This window comes from Salvia miltiorrhiza, chromosome 2 (assembly GCF_028751815.1).
Source record: "Salvia miltiorrhiza cultivar Shanhuang (shh) chromosome 2, IMPLAD_Smil_shh, whole genome shotgun sequence".
NCBI lineage: Eukaryota > Viridiplantae > Streptophyta > Magnoliopsida > Lamiales > Lamiaceae > Salvia > Salvia miltiorrhiza.
In genome coordinates this window covers 53079644-53098914 of record NC_080388.1, presented here as the reverse complement: position 1 = coordinate 53098914, position 19271 = coordinate 53079644, and the positions used below count along the sequence as shown (strand labels likewise).

General features: G+C 41.1%; 2 long non-coding RNA genes across 2 annotated transcripts; both read right to left on the bottom strand.

Moving 5' to 3' along the window:
- Nucleotides 1-5268: 5268 nt before the first annotated feature.
- On the bottom strand, nucleotides 5269-6443 carry LOC131010200 (uncharacterized). Its single transcript, XR_009096507.1, has 2 exons — nucleotides 5913-6443; nucleotides 5269-5560 (listed from the first exon to the last, which is right to left on the bottom strand). It is a non-coding gene; the product is annotated as an uncharacterized LOC131010200 (long non-coding RNA).
- A 9055-nt stretch (nucleotides 6444-15498) lies between these two features.
- LOC131010201 (uncharacterized) lies at nucleotides 15499-16655 on the bottom strand. Its single transcript, XR_009096508.1, has 2 exons — nucleotides 16163-16655; nucleotides 15499-15810 (listed from the first exon to the last, which is right to left on the bottom strand). It is a non-coding gene; the product is annotated as an uncharacterized LOC131010201 (long non-coding RNA).
- Between the last annotated feature and the right edge of the window lie 2616 nt (nucleotides 16656-19271).

Genomic DNA, 19271 nt, shown 5'->3' with positions numbered 1-19271 from the left:
TCTAGCTATTATTAAACTCTAAACCATCTTCGAGAACTTCTCTCATCTTACACACTTGCGTAAACTTTTATGATCAATCATAATGGTTGGTAACTACTAGTACCCATATCACATCTCGTCTTTCTAATTCGTAGTAAGTGATCGTAATCAATAGGGATTCTCAGTCATGTCCTTATCTATTGCGATAGGTACTGTAAGTAGAATGGTTCCGAATATCTGAAACTATAAGCTGATAGCTTTAATCGTAATATTATAACATCATATACAAAGCATTTTGACCCCTCGTAAGTCTAACTCTGAAGTTCATACATGAATCATGAAGGTTATCCTCAAGCCATAGCTAGTGATAATCGAGGCTAGAAGCGAGTCTCAGCTTATTAGGAATTAGCTAACTGATTACATCAGTCGCACTCATCACTTATAATCAATATTGTACTTAAACTATCATCGAAGGCAATAGTCGATTAGGTGTTCCGTCTCGCGTGAACAATCTGAATGAAGAACTATGCCTGCTTCAGTGATTCGTGCGTAGCACTCTGCTTGCACTGCTTTCATTGGATTCTCTTCCTCTTTCTTAGCTCTTCACCATGGCTATAGTGAAATATAACTGAGTTTCTAGCTTCTATTGTTCTTCTCGTAACAGTGATCATGCATTCTTAACGCATCTAAGTTCATTGAGATATCTAATCAATCAATAAAGCATAAAACTTGAATGTAAGCATCAGTACATTCATATAGAACGTGAACTTCTCAATGTTTTAAAATCATTACCACCTTCTTTCTTGCTGAGCATGACGATGTGATGAAGTGATGAGCTTTGGTCGACTGACTCTTTCATAGCAGTGATCATACTAGAAAAATTGGTTAACTCTAAGGTTCAGAGCAAATAAACTGCTCTGATACCACTCTGTCACGACCGGACCTAATTAAGGATAATTAAGCCGGGGAAACCGTGACTAATGGAGGGAGATTAGAAGCGGGGTAGAAAGGGGAATAATCAAACAAGAAATGATCGCATTTCATCATTGTTAACAACATGGATATTTATAATATAACGGAGTTTTAGTCGTATAGACTCAAATAACTAGTAAGTTCGGATAACTCCGACTTATCCAAAATAGCATAAAACTTCTGAGTACGCAGCGGAATAAGGTTCTGATTACATGTATGAAGACATGTAACCCTAGAGTTTTTCATAGCATATAATATTGCGACAAAAGAGGATTCCACTCGTCACTTCATCACCATCGTCTACTGCTCAACCTGCACATTTAGAAATACATGCAGGGCTGAGTACAAAGGTACTCAGTGGGCACATATGCCTACTATGAAATATAACATGCTTCGTAAAGATTTAAATTGTCATGCCATCATAAACAGTACATCAAGGGGTTTTTCGCTAAAAAGGCCCAAGCTTACTAAATTCAGTTGTGATTCTTAAAGTTCGACTGATCAGTCTAAGTTCTCGTGTATTTTATCATATCTGAAGCTTGTGTGCCGGAGAGGTGGCCACCTCTCACGGTCACTTGACCGGCCAACCCGCTAGATGACTCACGGTCACTGGTGTACACTAGCCCTGGCAGGATAGCTATCAACTGCTCAGGACCCGAATTCGATTACATAACTGGCAAAGCCACATCAGATAGATATCATACCAAACATTGAAACATTTATGGCAAGACAACAGTTGAAATAATTTTCAGTTCAATGATTTTGCAATGAAATAACTGTTCAAACATAACATTAAACTCATTTGATATATATATGAAAGTAATGCCCACCTGTTAGAAACTTTCTGTGGTACAGTAGCTCCTTGACTGATTATTAATCTCGTGCTTGACCTTTATTATGAGAATATAAATAAGATACTACTCGAATAAAATCCTCAATTAATGAGAATGCGTAATTAACTATGCATGATCCTTATGCATGAATTATTATTCTGAAATAATAATTAGGGAATTTCTATTGTTAATCCAGGCTATCGGATTTAAACAAAAGCTAAGTCTCGTCTCATGAAGCCGGATAATTAATAAAAATTAATCCGTTCTATTAGGATGTTCTAATCCGCCAATTAAATAAATCCATCTTTCTTGGTCGTTACTAAGAAACAACTAATTCAGCTTATTCGCTGAATAACCTCATAAATTACTCGGGCTTAATAAATAGGAATAAATAATGTTATAAGATTAAATAATTAAAAGGCTCAACATAAGACAGCCTAATAATTAATTAAATAGAATTGGCTTGAATAATTAACATGAGAGGCTCAATTGAAATAACTCATCGGCTCAAGTAATTAAATAAATCTTGGCCCAATAAATAAATAATTTGATTAGCTGGGCTCAATTAAATAAATCAAACGAGGCCCAACGAAGATAATATAACAGCCCAATTAAAATAAAATAGATGGGCTTCAATTTAAATAAATTCGGCCCAATAAAATAATTTAATAGAGGCCCATCTGAGTAAAATAAATAAGGCCCAATTGATATGAAATAACCAAGGCCCAACTGTAATAAAATAATCAAAGGCCCATATAAATAAATTCAGAGGCCCAATCAGTAATTAAAATCGGCCCATATAAATAAAATCAGAGGCCCAATCAGAATTAAATAACAAAGGCCCAATTACAATTAAAAGAAAAAAGCCCAAATATTTGACCCAACTTAATTAAATTAAAGCCCAAGGAAAAATAAGTGAAAGAAGCCCAATTAACATACACTCAGTTCTCTCTCTCTCGACATAATTCTCGTCTCTCTCTCTCGGTCACACTCACACGCACCCACACAAAATAGATCTCTCTCTCTTCCTCTCAATTCTCATCTCTCTCTCTTTCTAACAAAACAGTCGAGCTCTCTCTCTCTATTTCTTCCTCTCGTTCCAGCCGAGGCGCCGCCGTCGCCGCTCCGAAATCCGGCGAGTCAGCTTCTGCCACGCCAAGGTCCGACGCCTCCTGTTCTTCTCTTCTCTCTAAGCAAACACGCTATGCTATCACGCACGCCTCTCTCCATCTCGCTCTACCTTCAGCCGAGGCGGGTGCCGCCGCCGCTCCAGAATCCGGCAGGCGGTCGTCGACTGGAAGCAGCTCCGTCCAACCTCGTCCTCAATTCCTCCTCCGAAGTTCTCTCTCTCCCATATCTGTTGAAGGAAACAAAGAGGAGCCCTAACTTCTGGAAATCGTTGCCGCGTTCTGGTCTCGGCCGCCTCCGTCGATTCTCCGAGTCCCGACACCGCTGCTGTTATAACTTCTTCTCCGGCGAAGCAAACTCGCGACGGCATTTCTGGAGATCCGTGAGCGCCCGTCACTGTGCTCAATTTCCGCCGAGCAGAGGTCCGCCGTTGCTGCTATTTTCGGAGTCGAAGGTTCGAGCCACGCCTCCAACTACAACTGCTGTTTCGCCGGGTCGCGGCTTGGAGTTCTATCGCCGGACGTCGCCGCTTGGGAGCTCCGCCGCCAGCCGCTGCTGTTAACAGCAAGAGTCCGGCAGCCGCCTCTCCCGGAGCCGCCGTCGCCGTGACTGAGCAACCGGCGAGCAGAACCGCTGAGGTCTGTACGTGCGCCCCTCCGACGCCGGTGAAAGCTCTGCCGTCGCCCTTGATTCACTGAGCAGGGCAGTTGCCCATTCCCTCTCAGAAGTTAAGTTCCCTACTCTCACTTTACAACTACTACGTATGGTATGAATTGTCTGAGGTATCTTATGTACATGGTTTATCAATTGTGAGATGGTAAAGCTATGGTGTGAAGGTCAAAATCTGTTAAAGGTTATATGTTGCTGGTTCTACATGCTGCTATGTTCATTCTCACATATTGGTTTTGTTTCTATTTCGTCATGAATAACACATAAAACTGACTTTGGTTGATTGCTATGTCCATTATGCAAAATATACTCATCTTCAACTCTGTATTCTTTATCCAAAGTGTGTTTGATGGATGATGCGTGAACTGGAATTGAAATAAGGGAGTTTAGTATCTACCTTGTAATGTGTTTGAACTGGGTTAAGCTGAGGAATTTGTTGAAAAAAAAATCTGAAATTGAATTGTATATTGTTCTTCTTAATAATTGTAGGCTAAACAAGAAGTTGAAAGGATTTGCTTCAAGGCTTACCTCTTCAAGGTACAGTTTGGAGTTGGAGGAAACTCTCTCTCTCCCTTTCTCAGCTTCTTCAGCACGTTTTAGTGAGGGAAGAAGAGACTTGATGGCTGGAACAAATTTGTGTTGCTGCATAATTGAGTGGTGGGGAAAATGGTGGTGAAAGTGGTGGGGAAAAGTGATGATAATGGTGTGGAGAAGTTGGGGAACAAAAGTTGATGGAAGAAAAAGAAATAAAAAAAAATGTAGAGAAGAATTAATGATGTATTTTCTATATCTCGGTGATTCTGTAACTGTAATAAAATACTGGCTTCGATTCTGCTTGATACTGTATTTACATAAATCTCGATTTCGACATGTGATATCTCGCTAAAATCTATAAGTTATAAAATGAATCTAAATTAAATCCATAGATTTAATTAACTCACAAGTCGGAAATAATCCACGACTTGAGTAAAAATAAATTCTAATTCCATCTCGCTTAAATAAATAACGTGACTTTGCTAAGTCAGTTATAACTCTGAAATAATATCATTGACTGTTTTACAAATATAAATTCAGGATTATAAGCTGAATCCATATCAGGATAATAACCGTTTCCATTCACTGATGAACAAAAATAAACACTCATTACTGGATTTAAAATATATAAAAGAGCGGGTTGTTACAGACAGAGGATCCCATACGTCCCTATGAAATATATGAGACATTTCATTATAGAACCATTCTCTCTCTCTCTGTAGTAGCCCGCTCTTTTATTATATTTAAATCCAGTAATACGATAATTATTATTTCATCTTTCAGTAAATCAAGCCCAGTAAATAATTATGATTTAAATTCAGCTTATGACACTGGATTATATTCAATTAAGCAAGATTATTATTTTATTACCAAGTCAGTAGTTTCGCGTAAATAAAACGCGATGAAAATTATTGAGTAAAACCAATAATTATTCATTTCAGATTCATAACTGACTTAGCGAAGTCATGTTATTTATTAATCACAATAGAATTATTTTTCTATTTTTATTATTATTTCTTGAGTCGTGAATTTATTCCGGTTTATGAAGAATTAAATCTACGAATTTAATTTGAATTTATTCTAGCTAAGAAAGGAAGCAGGAATCGAGTAGTTTCATAGAGTACTTTTGAATGAGACCGAGAAGAGAGTCTGGATACAAATAAACATAGATACGCACAGATCAAATCAATTACTCTCAATTTTTTTTACATATGTATAAGAAAGATAAGATAAGTGAAGGAAATAAATGCACAGCACGCTCTCCAACTCCACGCCTACACTGTGCATCTTTTGACTCCAACTCTCCACGCCTGTCTGTATTCTTTTTGACTCCATTCTGCACATTTTTGACAAAAATGTGTGCATATTCACACCGAACACCTTCACAGATTGAAAGCATATAACCTCCTCATACCCATTCCACACTTAAACGTTTTCATCATTCTCTGCCAAAGAAATTTTCAAGTATCAGTTAATTCTTGCTTCATTCAACACCAACGAGCAGTCCATAAACACCAAGCATCATTCAAGGTATTTCATGCCATCTCAGTTCACTATCTTCATATATGCATTTCACTTTCCTCACTTCATGTTTTAGAAATTCAGAAATATAAGATGGAGTTTATTACAGAGAAACATAGCAAAACACATATGCGTACATGATTAGCATTCAACAGAAATAGTTTAATTCATACATTGATACCTTTATACTACCTTTGTACTTAGAACCAAGTCATGAGAATTTCCATCAGCAACAAAACGAATTAAAATACAATAGTAGAGAGATAGAACAATAACTTAGTTTTAGAAAGACATTGAACGCGGCCCTGCGCAGTCGAGCCGCAACAACGGCAACTTCCTACGGCCTCATCGGAGCCCGAGAACGACAGCAGCGGCTGCCGAGGCTCCAGCTGGCGACGGTGGCGGCAACTCCAGACGGCGGCGGACTCCTCGGCGACGGCTGGCAGGATTACGCCGGCGTCAGAGGGACGCGAGGATGATGGTGCTGCTCGCCGGTCTCGCTGCGACGACGGCAGATTTGTGACAGCAGAAGGCCGCGACTCCATGAACAGCAGCAGTCGGCGCGACTCCATGAACAGCAGCAGTCGGCGGCGACCTCGCCGTGAGTCGCCGGAGCAGCAGGAAGTGGCGCTCCTCGCCGTTGAAGAAGAAAAAGGGGGGGATGGTGGCTGGATCGATTGAGAGAGAGAGATGATACTAGCATGTGTTTTCTTGTGAATAGAGAGAGAGATAAAAAAAAATATTGAGAGAGAGAGATGTTGAGCGGCTCTATGTGAGGAATTTTGGAGAGATAGCAGCGTTTTTAATTGAGAAGAGAGAGAGAGATATTAAAAAAAAAAAGTGTGTGTGCGTGTGTTTTGTTTTGATAATAAAAAGAGAAATGTTACTTTAATAATAGAGAGAGAGAGATGATGTTGAGTGGTGTGTTCTGCTTTATAAAAAAAAAAAAGAGAGGGGGCCGATGATAGTGAATTGTGAGAGAAAAAGGAAAATGTTGGTAGAGAAAAAGAGAGAGAGGCGTGAGAGATAATAGTGGAAGAGAGGAGTGGGCCTTCCTCAGTTGGGCCGGGTTTGGGTCGATTCCTTTTGGGCCTAGTTTATTTTATTGGGCCGGAGATTAATTCAATTGGGCTTTGCTTATTTTATTTCCATTGGGCTAATATATATATTGTTTGGACTCTATTATTTTTATAAATGGGCTCTTATTATTTATTTTGATTGGGCTTCTATTAATTGTTAATAATGAATTTATTATTTATATTAATTGAACTCCTACTATTTAATTGATTAAGTTCAATGAAATTTATTTAGTTAAGCCCAATGAGATTTATTAATTTAGGCACCATTATTAATCCTAATTATTTTTAATTAGTGATAAATTTTTTAGACTTACTAATCATTAATTAGTAAGTAAATTAGATTATTTTAAGATGAGTAGATTATTAAAGATTAATAATCCGACCTCATAAGGCGAGCTTTAATTCCTTAAATAGGATTAGCATCTCATAATTTAATTAAAGGAATATGAGTCATGCATAATCATTTCACGCATCCTCATTTATTGAGATTTTTCGAGAATTAGAATCTTATTTTATTTTCTCGGATTAAAGGTCAAGCACCAGAGTTAGAGCTAAACCGTGAGTCTGCTATTCAGGTGGGCTTTCTACGTATAAACTAAAATTATATATTAGAATTGTTAAGACTTTATGCTTATGAATTTAAATGATATTGTCAATGCCTAAATGCTTTATGTTTTATTATTAATTGCCTATCTGATGTTAATCGAATTCGGATTCTGGATGGGACCGCAAATCCCTTCGGAATTAGTGTACACCTTGTGATCGTGAGTCATCTAGCGGGTTGGCCGATCATAGTGTCCGTAGAGGGAGGCCTCCCTCTCGGCACGAGTTACTGATATGGTAATTAATGATATAAAATACCTGCGCGGGTTATTGATGAAAGAAATGATATTATGTTTGGTAAATACGAGTCTTTAAAGGAAAACCCTAGTATATTACTACTGTTGAAAGGCTTGACAATAAAATATTATGCATGTATGTAAATTTCGGCAAGTGTCCACTAAGTACTTTTGTACTTAGCCCTGCATGTATTTTTAAATGTGCAGGTTGAGCTGTGATCGAGGATGTAGTGTGCAAGCGGAGATTTTGTCAATTTAGGACGAGAACCTCAGAGTGGAGTATATGTCTTCATACATATACTCAAGTTATTGTTATTCCGCTGCGAACACTGATTATGTTAAGATATTATGTCATTTGTCAAACAATATGTATTATTTAATAATGTACTAAAACCATTGAGTACCCCGTTTTGGGATAATATTATGTACGGTCCCCTTGTGACCTTCGTTGATATCTAGATATTTCGATTGATTTCTTTATACAAGTCGAGTCATCAAGAAAACGAATATGCCCTTTCTAAATCCCGCTCCTAAATTCCCTCCCTTAGTCGCGGTTTTTCCCGAATTTGCTATCCTTAGCAAGTGCGGTCGTGACAGAATGGTATCAGAGCATTTCTTTTGCTCTGAGTACTAATCATTCCTTCTAAGTTGAGTCTATATTAAGTAAGTAAATACACTTTGAACTAGTTGACAAAAGCTTGGCACTACATCTCGTCACGCTCAACGGAGGTTATGGTAAGTACTTTCAAGTTTTAATTAAGTTAATTTCTTGAAATGTATGAAGCATGAATAAGTATGACTATTGTATGAATCACAAGAACTTAGAACTATTAAGTTATATATATGCTCACTCACACGAAAGAACATAGAAGAAAACTTAGGGAGATGCCTTAACTTTTTCTTCATGTTACGATGACATCGACAATGACGGTCGAAATAGAGAAAGAAGAATCACATGAAGGGTCGCATGATGAAACCACGAGCATGAAGATTGAGCAGCGTAACGAACGCCAATAGTACGTTGATGGCATGGGCATAGCTTAAATATTCGAGTGTTTTTCTACGATGAGATCTCGAATTAACTTGGCCTTTTGAACTTATGTTGTTGAAACTTTTAGTGCTCGTTGCTAGATCTAAGAGAATATCATCATCACATAACAAGCCCTAAGTTCGGTAAACAACGACACTAGAACTATATGATAGTCGTGTGATTAAGTATTAAGAACCTGTATGGCTTGTGTAAATGCTAGATTTAGATGATGAGGTGTTTTTACACGTTATGGTTATCAAACCGAACTTGTTTTCCGATTTTAGATATTTAGAACCTTATCGCCTTAAGTTACTTGTCGTGTGCTACTTTTGACGATAGAATTTCCTTTGTTAGATGGCGAGGACTGTTTTCACCCGACGACGACCACTGCCCCCATGGGCTAGTCCAGAGGAGGTCGAGCGGTCCTACCGCACCTATGCTCCATGTCACGGGGATAACCTCGGACAGTTCCTTGCAGGTTTTCACAGACACTGGGTCGAGGCAAGTGCATATGGAGTATCAGGGTATGACGGTATCCTGAGGTTGATTTTACTGTTACCTTTCGAGTGGCAAGGATGGGCTAGGCTGATCTCTGCCCATTACATCTTTCGCCGGGAGGATTATCACGACCTCGTGGGAGACTTCCCTAGCTTTATTGCGGAACTTCAGATCTGTTTCACCTTGTGGGGCCGCGCCCCTCTAGGGCCCTACATCCTTCCGGGAGACTACGTACAGGTGGGGACGCCTTTGCCAGCGGAGACACCCGCTACTGCCCCTGAGTCTCCGATGGCCTTGCCACGAGATTCTCCACCACGTGCCTCAGTTCTAGGGCGCCGTGGTAGGCACGATGACGAGGCAGGCCCTTCTCGTCCACGGGCTCGTAGGGATTTCCCATCGCCTCCTGACTCAGCGATCCGAGCTACTGCTACTCCACCACCACTGATACCTACGGCAGACGCAAGGCTTGCAGCTGTCATGGCAGACGTCGACAGGGTCATGGCCAACATGAGAGAGTTCCTAGATAGGGACAATTACCCTATGCAGGAGGATGACGATACAACACAGTATGGTACGATGAGGATTACTCGTCCCGAGCCCGTGCCACCTCCAGCTCCAACCGAGCCTCGTGCCACGGCCAGGATCAGCACCAGAGACGATCCGATCCGTGAGATGGTGAACGACATCTTCCGCTCAGCCCAGATCATGCGGGAGACAGACGAGGGCCAGGGAGAGACTCCGTTGCCCAGCTGGGAGCCAGGCAAGGATGAGGAGGAGGACCCCGAGGAGGATGAGGAGGAGGACCCCGAGGAAGATCCGGAGGAGGACCCCCTGGCGTCACCGAGGAGCAGTCGTACCGCGACTCAGAGTTCACAAATTTGATAGTTTTAGCTTGTGGATGTACTCCGGAAACGATAATTCGTTCCAATGACTATGTTTTTATCTATGTTGTTTCTAGCTAGCATTAGTATGGAAATGTTGGTCTCTAGGACGTTCCGTGAATAAAAACCCTTTTGTGATTGCTTAACTAGTAAGCCGGTACATCATAGGGAGTACTAGATAGACTTTACTTACATTTTGGGTTGACGATGTAAAAGCCCTCGATGAGGCAATTTTCCATGAGATATAAATGACCCTAGCATGGGTTTTCTACGACGATCTCGTGTATGTTTTATGTTTCTCTACGGGTTTCATTCTTCATGAGTCAGTTAAGAATGTAGTAACTTTGAATAATGTGACTTGTGCATACAACGGTTCCTATTATATTTTAGTTTTGGAGTTATGATAAGTTAAATTTGACAAACAGTTCTTTATTAATTGCCTTAGAGACTCCTGTATAGAATGCGTTAAAATGGGTGTTTGTATTGTACAGAATGCCGCCTAAACGAGGTCGCCCCGCTAGGAGAAACGTTAACAATGATGGAAATCGCGATGAAATACCTGAAGGACGGCGAAACGACAGGGAACCTACCCCACCCCCTCCACCCCCTGCTAGAAGGACTGAAGAACTGTTTCTTCGACAGAATCCGCCCACATTCACTGGGACAGGCGACCCAGCCGAGGCCGAAGCTTGGATACGCGCCTTGGAGCGTATCTTCACCTTCCTACACTGCACAGAAGAGGAGCGACTCTCGTGTATGTCTTTCCAACTAGCCGGATCGGCTGACTTTTGGTGGGAAGCCTGCCGAAAGACTCTGACTCCCGAACAATGGGCAGCATACACTTGGGAAGACTTTAAGACGGGATTATATGATAAGTATATTCCCAAAAGCTACAGAAAGAAGAAGGAGGCTGAGTTCTATAGCCTGAAACAAGGGAAAAAGACGGTGACAGAGTATGACAGAGAGTTCTGCGATCTATCGCGTTATGCTCCACAACAGGTGGATACTGATGAGAAAATGGCGGAGAAATTTTGTGCTGGTCTGAGGCACGAGATTCGGATGACTCTAGCTAGTCATGGTGGACTCTCATACACTGAGTCTTTGAACAGGGCATTAGACATCGAAGCTGCGATGCCAGTAGAAAGATTAGCTCCGCCACAGACCTCAGCGCCAGCCAACCCACCTGCACGCCCTCAGAACTTTAAAGGAAAGCGCAACTGGAACGACCATAGAGGAAATGAAAACCAGACTAACAAGAGGCCATGGCAAGGAAATGCGCCGTTGGGACAATATCAGCAACAAGGACAAGGGAAGCAACAGGGTCCTGCCCCGGCTGGAGGCAGCCAAAGACAAAATGAAGTTCCTCTTTGTCCAAAATGCCACAAACCACATCGTGGTGTCTGTAAGGCTGGAACTGACAGTTGCTACACGTGTGGCCAGAAGGGCCACTACTCCTCACAATGCCCCAACAAACAGCAGGGCGCGGCAATCAGGGCCACTTATGCCCAGCCCCTGCAAGCAGTTCAAGGGCAACACCAGCCCCGCCAACAACAGCCATACCAGCAGCAATACCAACACAAGCACCAACAGCGCCAACAGCAACAGAGGCGGCAGCAACCATTGCCGCAGCAGGCGAGAGCCTTTGCTCTCACCCAAAACCAGCCCGAGAAAAACCAGGGAAACCTGGCAGGTATGGGCAAGCTTAAAGGTTTTTCCATAATGATTCTGTTCGATACTGGTGCCTCGCATTCTTTTATATCTGCCCCTTGCGTAGATACCTTAGAAATCGAATCAGAACGAGCTAAGTGTGCCTTAAGAATCACTACACCCTCAGGAGGAAGATCTACCACCACACATGTTTGCTCGAACGTAGAATTTGAAATAGGAGAACTTAAGATGGTAGCGAACAATCTTAATATTCTGCTCATGTGGGACGTAGATATGATCTTAGAAATGGACTGGCTAGCTGAGAATCACGCCACCATCCTTTGTAGTGAACGAAAAATTTCTATTCGACCACCTGGAAAGGAACCGACGGAATTTCACGGCATAGGTATGAAGAAAAGAGTATCAGTGATATCCGCATTACAAGCCAGAAAAGAGATGATGAAGGAAGGAAGCACAGCTTATCTCGTCTACCTAAACGGGGAAGCTAGTGAAGACAAGAAGGTGGAAGATGTGGCAATAGTACGAGACTTTCCAGAAGTTTTTCCTGAAATATTGCCAGGACTACCTCCAGACAGGCAACTAGATTTCACCATTGATCTAGAACCTGGATCTGCCCCAGTATCAAAGGCACCGTACAGGATGGCCCCAAAGGAACTACAAGAATTAAAGGTGCAACTACAGGAACTCTTGGACTTGGGTTTCATCAGACCCAGTGTCTCGCCTTGGGGAGCGCCTGTACTCTTTGTCAAGAAGAAAGATGGAACCATGAGAATGTGCATTGATTATCGAGAGTTGAACAAACTGACGCTTAAAAACAAATACCCTCTTCCAAGGATAGATGATTTGTTCGATCAACTAAAAGGAGCCAGTGTATTCTCAAAAATAGATTTAAGGTCTGGGTATCACCAACTAAAGATCAGACCAGAGGATATACCCAAGACCGCCTTCCGCACAAGATATGGTCATTATGAATTCGTTGTCATGCCATTTGGTCTAACCAATGCACCGGCAGTATTCATGGACCTCATGAATCGAGTTTTCCATCCATACTTAGATAAATTTGTCTTAGTGTTTATAGATGATATCCTCATCTATTCTAAGAATGACCAAGAGCATGAAAATCATTTGAAAATCATCCTGGAGACATTAAAGACGGATTGTTCGCCAAATTCAGCAAGTGCGAATTTTGGTTGAAAGAAGTAATGTTTCTAGGGCACATCGTATCAGCAGATGGAATCAAGGTGGACCCCGCCAAGGTGCAAGCAGTGCGCGAGTGGAAATCACCAACCACACCTAATGAAATCCGGAGTTTCTTAGGTTTGGCGGGATACTACCGGAGATTCATCGAAGGATTCTCTAAAATAGCGAGACCAATGACGCAATTACTTCACAAAGGAATCAAGTATAAGTGGAACGAAGAGTGTGAAGCCAGCTTCCAAGAGCTAAAGAAGAAATTGACAACTGCACCAGTGCTAGCAGTTCCAGCAGCCGATAAAGAATACGTGATCTTCACGGACGCGTCCAAAAATGAGCTAGGTTGTGTTGATGCAAGAAGGAAAGGTCATTGCCTACGCCTCGCGACAACTAAGGCCACATGAATTGAACTACCCCACTCATGATCTGGAACTGGCAGCAATTGTGCATGCTTTGAAAATTTGGAGACACCATCTATACGGAGTTAGATGTGAAATCTTCACTGATCATAAAAGCCTTAAGTATTTCTTCGAGCAGAAAGACTTGAATATGAGACAGAGGAGATGGCTCGAGCTCGTGAAGGATTACGACTGCGGTATCAACTACCACCCGGGAAAAGCTAATGTAGTAGCTGATGCTTTAAGTCGTAAAACTCAATCCGAGTTAGGACTTCTTCTCACTCAAGAGGACACGCTTGTAAGGGATTTTGACAAATTGAAGATAGAAGTGGTTCAGCCACCGGCAACGACAAGAGCAATTATTGCAACTCTAGTAGCCGTCCCAGACCTCAGAGAAAGGATCGTCAGTGCCCAGAGAGCGGATGAGAGCTTGGAAAAAGTTCGTCTCAAGATCCGAACAGGCACGCCAGGAGGCTACCAAGAGGCAACGGATAATGCAGTTCTTTTTGAAGGAAGATTGTGTGTTCCCCATAATGAGGAACTCAGAAACGAGATCATGAGTGAAGCTCATGACACGCCCTATACCGCTCATCCCGGGAGTACCAAAATGTACCAAGATCTAAAACAGAAGTTTTGGTGGGACGGGATGAAACGAGATATAGCCTCGTTTGTAGAGCGTTGCCTTGCATGCCAGCAAGTGAAAGCTTTACATCAACGACCATATGGGAAATTACAGCCATTGGAAATCCCAGAATGGAAGTGGGAACACATAGCAATGGATTTCGTGACAGGTTTACCCAAGACAAATAGGGGCAACACAGCTATTTGGGTAATAGTAGACCGTCTCACGAAGAGCGCTCATTTTATACCGATTCCAATTACCCATGGATCGGAGAAACTAGCCCAACTGTACATTCGTGAGATTGTACGGCTACATGGAATACCAATATCCATTACTTCAAATAGAGATTCAAAATTTACTTCTAGATTTTGGATCAGTTTGCAGAAAGAGTTGGGAACGAGATTAAACTTTAGCACCGCCTTTCACCCTCAAACAGATGGACAATCAGAAAGGACAATTCAGACCCTTGAAGATATGTTGAGGACAGTGGTGCTAGACCGAGGAGGAAGTTGGGAATCAGTGCTGCCGTTAATCGAATTCGCCTACAACAATAGTTACCAGGCAACCATTGATATGGCACCTTATGAGGCGCTGTATGGAAAGAAGTGTAGATCACCACTTTACTGGGATGAAGTGGGTGAAAGAAAAATCATTGGGCCAGATGCAGTAAGCGAGATGATTGAGACCATCCGCCAGATTAGAGCAAGAATTAAAGAGGCTCAGGACAGACAGAAGTCTTATGCTGATACCCGACGAACCGAACTACAATTTCAGATTGGAGACAAGGTTTTCCTTAAAATATCACCCTCGAAAGGGATCGTTAGATTCGGTGTTAAGGGTAAGTTGAGACCCCGTTTTGTAGGACCTTATGAGATCCTTGAAAGAATAGGTCCCGTAGCATATAGGTTGGCACTGCCACCTAGCTTTGGAAACGTCCACAATGTGTTCCACGTGTCACAGCTAAGACGGTACGTATTTGACCCCAAACACGTGATTCACCAAGATGAAATGATTCTTAACCCAGACTTGACGTACGAGGAAAAACCTGAAGCCATTTTGGACCGAAAGGTGCAAGAGTTAAGGAATAAATCGATCGCGTCAGTCAAAATACTGTGGAGACACCATGGACCGGAAGAAGCAACGTGGGAACTTGAGGACCAGATGAAAGAAAAATACCCAGAACTTTTCACATAGGTATGCAAATTTCGGGACGAAATTTTTGTTAAGAGGGGTAGTATGTAGTAGCCCGCTCTTTTATTATATTTAAATCCAGTAATACGATAATTATTATTTCATCTTTCAGTAAATCAAGCCCAGTAAATAATTATGATTTAAATTCAGCTTATGACACTGGATTATATTCAATTAAGCAAGATTATTATTTTATTACCAAGTCAGTAGTTTCGCGTAAATAAAACGCGATGAAAATTATTGAGTAAAACCAATAATTATTCATTTCAGATTCATAACTGACTTAGCGAAGTCATGTTATTTATTAATCACAATAGAATTATTTTTCTATTTTTATTATTATTTCTTGAGTCGTGAATTTATTCCGGTTTATGAAGAATTAAATCTACGGATTTAATTTGAATTTATTCTAGCTAAGAAAGGAAGCAGGAATCGAGTAGTTTCATAGAGTACTTTTGAATGAGACCGAGAAGAGAGTCTGGATACAAATAAACATAGATACGCACAGATCAAATCAATTACTCTCAATTTTTTTTACATATGTATAAGAAAGATAAGATAAGTGAAGGAAATAAATGCACAGCACGCTCTCCAACTCCACGCCTACACTGTGCATCTTTTGACTCCAACTCTCCACGCCTGTCTGTATTCTTTTTGACTCCATTCTGCACATTTTTGACAAAAATGTGTGCATATTCACACCGAACACCTTCACAGATTGAAAGCATATAACCTCCTCATACCCATTCCACACTTAAACGTTTTCATCATTCTCTGCCAAAGAAATTTTCAAGTATCAGTTAATTCTTGCTTCATTCAACACCAACGAGCAGTCCATAAACACCAAGCATCATTCAAGGTATTTCATGCCATCTCAGTTCACTATCTTCATATATGCATTTCACTTTCCTCACTTCATGTTTTAGAAATTCAGAAATATAAGATGGAGTTTATTACAGAGAAACATAGCAAAACACATATGCGTACATGATTAGCATTCAACAGAAATAGTTTAATTCATACATTGATACCTTTATACTACCTTTGTACTTAGAACCAAGTCATGAGAATTTCCATCAGCAACAAAACGAATTAAAATACAATAGTAGAGAGATAGAACAATAACTTAGTTTTAGAAAGACATTGAACGCGGCCCTGCGCAGTCGAGCCGCAACAACGGCAACTTCCTACGGCCTCATCGGAGCCCGAGAACGACAGCAGCGGCTGCCGAGGCTCCAGCTGGCGACGGTGGCGGCAACTCCAGACGGCGGCGGACTCCTCGGCGACGGCTGGCAGGATTACGCCGGCGTCAGAGGGACGCGAGGATGATGGTGCTGCTCGCCGGTCTCGCTGCGACGACGGCAGATTTGTGACAGCAGAAGGCCGCGACTCCATGAACAGCAGCAGTCGGCGCGACTCCATGAACAGCAGCAGTCGGCGGCGACCTCGCCGTGAGTCGCCGGAGCAGCAGGAAGTGGCGCTCCTCGCCGTTGAAGAAGAAAAAGGGGGGGATGGTGGCTGGATCGATTGAGAGAGAGAGATGATACTAGCATGTGTTTTCTTGTGAATAGAGAGAGAGATAAAAAAAAAATATTGAGAGAGAGAGATGTTGAGCGGCTCTGTGTGAGGAATTTTGGAGAGATAGCAGCGTTTTTAATTGAGAAGAGAGAGAGAGATATTAAAAAAAAAAGTGTGTGTGCGTGTGTTTTGTTTTGATAATAAAAAGAGAAATGTTACTTTAATAATAGAGAGAGAGAGAGAGATGATGTTGAGTGGTGTGTTCTGCTTTATAAAAAAAAAAAGAGAGGGGGCCGATGATAGTGAATTGTGAGAGAAAAAGGAAAATGTTGGTAGAGAAAAAGAGAGAGAGGCGTGAGAGATAATAGTGGAAGAGAGGAGTGGGCCTTCCTCAGTTGGGCCGGGTTTGGGTCGATTCCTTTTGGGCCTAGTTTATTTTATTGGGCCGGAGATTAATTCAATTGGGCTTTGCTTATTTTATTTCCATTGGGCTAATATATATATTGTTTGGACTCTATTATTTTTATAAATGGGCTCTTATTATTTATTTTGATTGGGCTTCTATTAATTGTTAATAATGAATTTATTATTTATATTAATTGAACTCCTACTATTTAATTGATTAAGTTCAATGAAATTTATTTAGTTAAGCCCAATGAGAAAAAGAGTCCATGAAAAAGAGTCCCATTTGGGACTCGTCACGGGTTTTACGAAAGTTGTTAAAATAGGTGTAAGTGGAGAGAGAAGTAAATTTATAGGGGTAGTGTTAATAACAATTTTAATTGATTAATTCTTTATTAATGGGTAAATAATTTCAAGCAATATTAAGCAAACAATTTTAACAACAAATTTAAACAAATTCGACAAGAAATGAATTTCAACAACAAATTCAACAAATCAATTCCACCTACAAATTTAGGAAATTACAGCAACAAATTCAAACTCTCTACAGCAAATTCGATTCCAGCAAATTCAACAACTTTCTACATATTCAAAACAAATTCGAACAAATTCAACAACAAATTGGACAACAAATTCAAACAACAAATTCCACCAAAACAAATTCAAGCTCAGGTGGAGTGAGGCGGCGAAATCAAGGTTTCGAGCTCTGAGAGGCGGCGATTTGAGGGTACAACGAGGGTTGTCGTTGTTACCTGAGAAATAGAGAGAGCGAGGGATAAAGGGCGACGTAGAGAGGGGCGGTCAGCGGCGGCGTTCCTCGCCGGGAAAGAGACTGGACTCGGCGGCGGTTGTCCGGCCGTGAACGGAGAAGTGACTGGGCTCTGCGGCGGTGGCCTTCCGGTCGTGGCGCTCAAGGGAGCGGTGAGAGAGAGAGAGAGAGAGAGAGAGAGAGAGAGAGAGAGAGATGAAGCTAGGGGATTTAGGGTAGATTCTGAATTTTGGGGATTTAGGGCTGAGTGGTGAGAGAGAGAGATGAAGCCAGGGGAGCGGCGCTCAGGTGCGTCTTCGCCGGAGAGGGAACCGCGGCGGTCGCAGCCCTCGCTGCTTCACCTTCGCCGGCAGTAGATGAAGGCGGCGCGGCGTCTGGGTTGAAGGGTGCGTGAGAGTTTGAGAAGAGAGAGAGGGCGTGAGGCGAGAGGTGAGAGAAGGGAGGTGCACCGGTGGTGGTTCCCGGAGAGCCGGTGACGCCGGTGAGGAAGGAGGGGTGGGAGGGGGGCACCGCTGCATCTATGTGTGTGTCGTGTGTGTTTTGTGAGTGTGTGCGTGGGTTTTAATTAGGATTAGAGTTAATTAAGGAATTATGTGAATTATTTTTAGTTATTGAGGTAGATGTATTAATGGCAAAGTAAAGTAAATATTGAAGCCCATGAAGGGTATAATTGTACAAAAAGTGAAACAGGACTCTTTTTTGTGGACAAAAAAAAGAGGGGAAACAAGACTCTTTTTCGTGGACGGATGGAGTATTTATTAATGATTCTCCGTTCTCACAAAAAGATGCATTTCTCACTTCATATTTCTAATAATCATAGCATATTGCTAATGTTGATCACTTCATCTCCTATATATGTGTGGCTGTTGCCTTAATTTGTCTAAGACTAATGTGATTGAATGAATTAAGTGCACGTTTGGTTCAAGTAGAGGAATGAAAAGGAAATGAAATCAAATAAATGAGTGGAATAATAACAATAACTATTACTTTTATTGGATGTTTGGTTTAACAATGAAAATAAATCATTAATAGGGATTCTCTTTCTTTTGTTTCTTCTCTATTTTGAGGGTAACAAATTGGGTGATTGGATTATCCTCAAATAAAGATAATGGTTAACTTATTATCCAAATCAAACAACGAGTTAATGGATTTAAATAACTGAATCCCTTTCCAACCTCCAATAACACTAAATCAAACATGGACTACGTAGTAATCATATTCAAAAGAGGTGTGTCTTATGCGGACGTTTCCAAGTATAGAAGGTTGCAAATGAACCTAACTATTTGCATTTCCATTCGATAAAAGCTAATTGAAAATTAAAACACACCACTTGCACTTGGCATTCAGATCGTTAGCTCGTTAACTAATTTAGCGTGAAAATATCAAATTATTAATTAGATACAATTTATAATTCTATGCTATAATTAGTAATAGTTATATACAATTATTTGTTATAAGAAAATAATGAACATATTATGCTTTTGTAAATGAAATAACTATTTAAAAAAAAACATTAATAAATATTTTAAATATAAACTAATTTAAA